Here is a 7740-nt window from a genome sequence, read left to right as displayed (position 1 = left end):
CATCATGGTGGCACTCTGCCACCTCCAAGAAGCAGAGCTGGGGGCAGGAGCACTTGGAGGCAGCAGTGGTGTGGGGTGCTGGCAGAGAGGGATGGAGGGGACAGCGGGGCAAACTCTCCCCCACTCTGTTCCTGGGAGGCAGCAGTGGTACGGGGGGATGGGCACCCCATCCCCGCCCATCCCCACCCCCTGTCATTCTTGATGAGGAATTACCTAGTTACTTTATAACCCCCAAATGCTTGCCTAATCTGCATTTAAAGACTAGGTCATCTGTTCTAGTATTTAGCTTTCTGTTAAACAAAATGTGTCTCATTTCATCATTTGTAGGAAACATTTTTTATCCAAAGTTTTTTTATGTATACATTGTCAGTTATTTGGGGCAGGGATTGTGTTTTACCATGTGAATGTACAGCTCCTAGTACACCACATACTATTAACTTGGCTGGGACTTCCAGAAAAAACTGTGATACACATTGTACTATAATAGCAAGGGGATGCTTGTAAGGGTGTTGTTGATGTTATCTTCTCTGGGTTTGAATAGGAAGTTGTTATTGCAAATATTTAGTGACCCTTGGCTGGAATTCTTTTGTGATTCTTATTATTCAGCATATATTTCCTGGCTCAGAGGAACTTGATTTATCAAGGCCTTTGGTTCATCATCCAGTATATGCTAGCTTTGCACCTGCTTACAATTTATCAAAATCTTTTCTAAATTACTTGGAAGGTGCAAAAGAGTCAGTAACTATTTAGCACGTCTGTTGTAATTGGAAGTGTGTCAGACACATAATAATAATCAGCACTTCAGATTTATCAGTATTACTTACAAGCACAAATGAAAGGTCTGGAGGGTGTTTTTATTATTTTAAATTCTGTGGATTCATTTAGTGTTTTGCAAATGAGGGGACAAAGCCAACGGCTGGAAATAAGTGCGATTTTAGGTCCATTATTTCTACAAAGTTCTGGTAATTTACCTTAATCCAGAAAGGCAATATGTATTCTACTTCATTCCTAAGGCTTTCCTCATCCAAGACTATGGGTAATCATGTTGAATTGTGCCGGCATGCACACATTACAAAAAACCCCACAAAATTGTAGGCCACATGCAAAAGACAAGGACCTGAAAATACAGCAGGATTCCAAACATAGAACACGGATATCTTTCTGCAAAGAGTAAAACACACTTTTGGAACTACATAAATACTAACAGTTAGTGCACCAGCCAATAAATGTATCTCTATTTGAAGTACTAAAGATGACTAGATTGAAGGAGCATTAAGGTTGCAAAATCAAGCACAGAAAAAAAATAAGAACCATTCAAAATAAAGTTTTCTGTGCAACCTCAATGCAGTTTGTTTGAATTACAGTTTTACAGGAGTCTTTAATTACATAATCAAAGTCTATTTTTTTTTCCTCAGGACCTCTGCCTCTTTCAATGAGGAGACTGGACTGTGCTTCCTGAATGAGCAGCTATTCAATATTTTCTTTTCCCTCATTGTTCAGTGCGTGACCCCAGGTCTTTCTTATTGTACACTATGCATACTAAGCTTGAAGGTCCAATTAGTAATTTCCCCCTGGACTTTTCAGTGTCATACTTGATTGTTTATCTGAGTGCTATATAACATCAGTTACTTTAATTTCATGATATACCCATTTATAATGATCAGTATGCTTATTGCCATTTTGCAAGTGGGAAACTGAGGCACAGAGAGAGTAAGGTGAAAAGTGTCCACTGATTTTGTGTGCACTTCAAAATTTTCCAACAAGGGCTCAGCCTTTCTTCAAAATGTGTGTGCTAGGCCTCCAACTTTTTAAAGCTTCTTGTAAATGAGAAAGACACAAAATGAGTGAACACCTGTGAACAATTTATTTTAAATGACCTGTCTAGTATTACACAGAAACACTTTGCCAGAGACAAGGGTACAATCACATTCTCCAGCATTCATTTGCCATAAAAAGATCTCCCCTTTGCTTTTTTTTTTTTAACAAGGGGGGGAAAAAAAGGTTGGGGTTGTTTTTTTTTTGTGGTTAATATCCTTAGAAATTGCTTTACCCTTTCTGTTCAAACTTTCCCAAAATTTAGTGAATTAATTTCCTGAAACAGACTCCTGACATGGGATATTTCAGCTTCAATGTTTAAAAGTTTGGCAAAACTACAAGCAACTGAATACAGCAACTTATGATGGGAAAGACTGAGCAACCTTAGATGTCTCAACTACTTCTGCTTATAGTAAATTATTGGAAAAATATAGCTAATGCTCTTACTCAGTGTGGCTGGATTGGAAAATAATTTTTTCCAAACATCAAGGCCTACGCACTTTGGATGTAAAGCCTGAACAAGCCTAACAGACACTCCTTTGAGATAATTCAGATAATTCAACAATTTGTGTTAATCCTAACAGTGAAAGTGGTGTTCATATATTCATCAGTTGCAATGTTTTTGACTTCCAAGGTGCTGCATGTTTTCCTTCAGAGATTTTCTATGATGTTTAGTTCACTAGCAACAACATCAGTTTAGTTTAATGGCCTCAGAAATCCTTGGAGTGATTGCTCTGCATCTAGTACTAGAACAATAGATATATGAAAGGGCTCAACTGGATTAAAAATAATAACTTCTACCTCTGAGAGAACCTTCAAAAATATGTGTCTGACGAGTGGGTCTAATTATCCTGCCAATTTTCCATCTGCAGTAATGAGTTTGGTTTCTGATGTTAAAAAGTTCCTTCATTGTATTTAGTATGTATTGTTTTTACATATACTCTGCTATTTCATCTCCTCACCAGAAAACTATAGTGCAAATATCATGGAATTTATTTTTATTTAAAGTGAGGACTGAAAAGAAACACAGAATAAATGACATTTGCAGTGTTTCTAGACTATATGACCTGTACTAGGAAAACTGTGTTGATTCCACTGTAGTATTTTTCATACTGAGAAACAATGTGGTGCACTGACAGAACCAAACGGGCCAGAAGCTCTTAGCTTTGCCACTAATTCACTGCTCAGTTGGAGCAAGATACTAAATTACTTCCATCATCTTTTAAAAAGGTAGAGACCTTTTTAAAAAGGACACGTAAAAATCGCACTTATGGCAAATGTTTTTGTAAATGTCTACTTAGCTGTCTAATTGTCATGTGTACATGCAGTTTCCTGATTTATAAATCCAACTTGGATAACTGGCCTTCCAGAATCTGTACATTTTTCTTAATTTTTATTTGGACACAGGCCACATGCAAAAAGAATCAGCTCTGTATCTCAGATTCCATATAGGAAAAATTGGTATATTAAGAAACACATGAATGTCAGAATACATTTTACCTTTTGGATCTATTTGTTTTGTACGACCCAAGGTTTTATAGAGCTTTTTCTTTCTTTTATAGAACTTTTTGTTCCTTGACAACAGGAAGCAAAGTATACTCAAAGAGGGCAAATAAGCTCACTGATAGACATGTAAGAAAGCAAAGTAATACCTCAAATCTTTACGGCTAAACTCACGGGAAATGCCACTCTGACAAGAGGTACTAAACTGCTATACAACAGCATTAGCACTTCAGCATGTGCTGGTAATAACTTGGATTCTTATATTAAGGTCTGAATAATTGAGTTAGTATACAAGCTTCCATCTCAGCATTTGTCTTCTTCAAGTGTTATAAACAAGACTGATAAATAATCTGTTGTGTCTTCTGAATCTGCACAGAGCAGTCTATATGTAACATACAATTCAAAATTCCCAAGGACCTCAAGTACCAATCAAGAAATATACAAATGTTGTGTCTGATCCTTCTATTGTGGCCTTTAACTATCGTTACATGCCTTTCCATTTTCCGCTTTCTTTCTTGTGATTGGAAATGATCAAATGATAAATGTTGCTGCTTTCACATTGTTACGATGACATTTCCATGGATTCAATACATCTGCTAGAAGTTTTAGCACAAACTAGGTTTATTCCCATCAAACAGTAGTGTAACTGGGGTATGGGGCAAGCAGGGTATCAGTGCTTGGTGCTGACTATGAGGAGGTGCCAAAATCACCCTTGTCCCCTTGTTCTCTACCCCCTCCCTCCTTTGCTATGTCAGGGACATACCTGGCCCAAATAGCTTGTCTTGTGAGGGGGAAGCAACCAGGGGAGCAAGAGCCACAGGGGTGATGCTACCTGTGCCGATGCTGCTACCGCTGTGGCAGTAGCAGTAGTAGCAATAGCAGCTGCCTTCACTGTGCAAGTAAAACTTCCTCTCCCCTTACCACCCCCTCCGCTCACCTACAGGGGTTGGCATACCATCATTCTGCTCCAGGTCCTGAAGGAGCTCTCTATGTCTTTGCTGTCAACTAGCACCCACATGCTATGGGAGACTTTACCAATGATATTATGTTTATGGCTATATTGGGCTCCTTCTCTGGACAAACTGAATAGATGTTTCATGCCTTGGTTATGTTTTATACTAGAATGCTTGTAGCAGAAACTGGGGCAGAAGTTGTACCAAATGCTTCAAGGCAATAGAAACTAAGCTGAAATCTGGAAGTTGCTCTTCGGGTGTCTTACAGCTTTACTGACAGTACACTGCTGTGTCTGCAATGATTCCGGTTGTCAAACAACAGTCAGGTAACTGCATTTTTAAAGAATAATAACACACAGGCATGACATCTTGTTGGTGAAGTTATACATACTACATTGTTCCATGGTGCAGGTGGCACACAGGGCTGGCAGAAAGCAGATTGTTCACCTGGCAAGGTTCTCAGCCTTTTTGGATACAAAGCATGTGACTATAGACCATTTACAGTAAGGAGGAAGAAGACAACTTTAGTGGGACTAAGTAAGAGCTCACATTGAAGGATGAATGAAACTTTGATCAGGTAGGTCCAGAATCTAGAAAAAACCTTCCAACCTAAGATGGAAGTAACTTTGGGGTTCAAAACTCACAACAGCTTCATCTAATGCCATTGAACTCAGTCCCGTGCCACTGTTGGGTCCTCTCCACCCTTCAAGTACTAACTGATACCATCTTTATTTTAAGTGAACCAACATGATTATGTGAATTTTTCTTTCTTACCGTCTTTCCACGTTGTGACTTGTTTCAGCTTTATTGTCTCCACGTCATGATACAATTTCAGAACAAAGAGACTCAGGACTACTTGAGAAGTGAGCAGTATAATGATAAAGAAAACCTGACAGAACCTCTGTGGGTGAAAATGGAGTGGAAACTTCTTATTGCTGTGCAACTGTGTTTTCCTGCAGAAAAACATATATTGATGTCTTATTAATAAATCTGGCAACATTTGCACTCACATCTAGACAGCAGGCAGCAGCTGCTCTTTCTTCCACTGGGCTCTCAACAGCTACTGAGTTAACAATTTGAGGCAGTGGAGTAATTAGACCAAGGAGATTAAAGGAAAATAAATATTCTCCTAATCAATGAGGTGTTCCTTTTTAATACCATGCAAAGTGGTACCATTGGACAGTTGCTGTTCACTATTCTTGAGCAAAATATAAGCAGATCCAGTGTGGAAGTATTAAAATTTGTGGGAACTAGTTCACTGTTTGCACCTGTAAGTATGGAGTGAACTGTTTGCCCATGGAGTGAACACGTTTTAATACCCAAACTAACCATTTTATATCAAAGGGAAAGTGACAGGGGAGGGGGACACTGCAAAGAGAGGTAAAGAGTAGATTGATTAGATCAGCTGAGATGAATAAGGCAGTTAATATCTTGAAGGACTCTGGAGTTAACATCTAATCCAGGTAATGCTATAAGAATCCATAGTCCCTGTTGAGACCAGGGTTAGCATAATCCAGTCTGTGGATAATTTATTCTGCAATTTTGCATTCAAGTTGGTTTATAAAGTCATTTTTTGTTTAAGGAAAGCTACTTTGAGGTGGAATATCTAGGACGGTTAAAGTATTCTGCCATGGGTTTTGGTGTGTTTCTGGAATTGATACCTGCTACAGGAAATGTGCCTTCAGGACAGATGAAGAACAGAGAGGCCAGAGGAAGGTGCAGTGATTTGTACACAGTCACAGAGTGCAGTTATTGGGGATTCCAGTAGTAGAACCCAAATGCCTTGCCCAGCCTGTGGTTCCTACCCAATGGATTATTCTGCTTGTATAGATTTCCATGCTATGCTTTAATATGAGTTGGTTTCTTGGTTTGATTGATCAGAGGTACTGAATCACGTTAGGAATGGCCACCAAACAACAATATTACAAATACTTGGGCCTATCTATAAACAATGAAGCTTTGTCAGGGCTGACTGAACAAATGATGGAGAGGCATCTATGAAACATGCAGCACCATACTTCTAGTAGAAGCAAAAGGACAACTCTGCCACTATCAGGGTTGCTGTTTAAGAACACTTAGGAACAATTATCTGCTGTGGAAAAATCAAATGATGTCTACTGCAATGATTTATATCCAGGAGAAAAGGGAGGGCTCATGGAATTATAAGTCAACCTAACTTTGATTCCAGGAAAGAAATTATTAAATTAGTGAACAATCTATTTGTAGGAACCCACAAGACAATGCAGTGATAAGAACTGGACAATATAAATTTGCCAAGGACCAATAATCCCAAATCAATCTAATTTCCTCCTTTGACAAGGAAATTGGCCTACTGGATAACGGGAAAGCAGTCTATATAATGTGTTTTGACTTTAGTTAGGCTTGTGACATTGTCCCACTTGATAGTCTCATAAGTAAGCAAAGGAAATGTGGTCTAGATATAATCACCATGAGGTGAGTGTACAATTGGTTGAAAAGCCACTGGCAAACAGTAGTAATAGGATAGCTTACTGTCAAACTGGATGGGTAAGTCAAGTGGAGTTGCCTAGAGGTTTTTTGGGGGGCCGGCTTCTATTCAATATTTTCACTAATGACTTGGGCAAGGGAATAGATAGTGCACTTAAAAAATTACAAATGACACCAACGTGGGAAGAACTGCAACCATTATGGAGGGCAAAATCAGAATTCTAAATGATCATAAATTGGAGAAATGATAAAAAATTAAGATAAAATTTAATAAAGACAACCTCAATGTGCTATATTTAGGAAACGGTCTGGATACAAATGAAAAATATATGGCTAGGTGGTAGTGTCAGGAGTGACCTAGAAGCCTCTACTCAAAGATGATGCAGAAGAGAATGCTATGTGAAAAATGCCCACCTGCAATGATAAGGAGGAGACAGTCCTAGATAAAGGGGGCTTGAAAACAAAAGCAGAAGCAGAGTACTGGGTTATAGGGCTCATTAAAATACTAAAAATCACGCCCCTAGGTGGGGAAGAAGTATGCTAATGAAACATACATGTATGTAAATGAGATACATGGCTAAAACACAGGTATAGAGACATGCTCAGTAAAGAACTCCTTGCGTCACTCCTTACAACCAATCAGCAAACAAGCACGCTCGTGAAAACTTGAAAACTCCTGTATAAAAGATGCTTAGATATAGTGATCGGGGTGCTTGTTACGTGAAATTATTCCGCTCGCACCTTTTATTGCTAGCAATAAACCTTCTTTGTACTTTCACCCCTGGTATCTTTATTGGCCTTTGCATACCGGGCACGATCCCAGACTTGAGCTGGGGCTCAACAGTAGTACAGTAGAAAAAGATTGAGGGTGATAGTGGAAGCTAAATATAAGTCCATAATGTGATGCTCTTACAAAAAAGGCAACTATTATTCTGTGATTTAGAAGGAGAAGAGCCACTCCTCCGAAGCAATTGTCAGGCGCGCCCCGGGATCTCTTTTCCCG

General features: G+C 39.0%; 1 protein-coding gene across 1 annotated transcript in view; it reads right to left on the bottom strand.

The window, feature by feature from the left end:
• The window catches only part of LOC102384459, a 56237-nt gene extending 51154 nt beyond the window's left edge, over positions 1-5083 (bottom strand). Inside the window, exon 1 of the mRNA XM_025213350.1 lies at positions 5046-5083. The gene's annotated coding sequence lies outside the window, so the exon portion shown is untranslated. The remainder of the gene's footprint in view (positions 1-5045) is intronic.
• Between the last annotated feature and the right edge of the window lie 2657 nt (positions 5084-7740).

This window comes from Alligator sinensis, unplaced genomic scaffold, assembly GCF_000455745.1.
Source record: "Alligator sinensis unplaced genomic scaffold, ASM45574v1 scaffold563_1, whole genome shotgun sequence".
Lineage (NCBI taxonomy): Eukaryota > Metazoa > Chordata > Crocodylia > Alligatoridae > Alligator > Alligator sinensis.
This window is presented reverse-complemented; position numbering and strand designations above follow the sequence as displayed.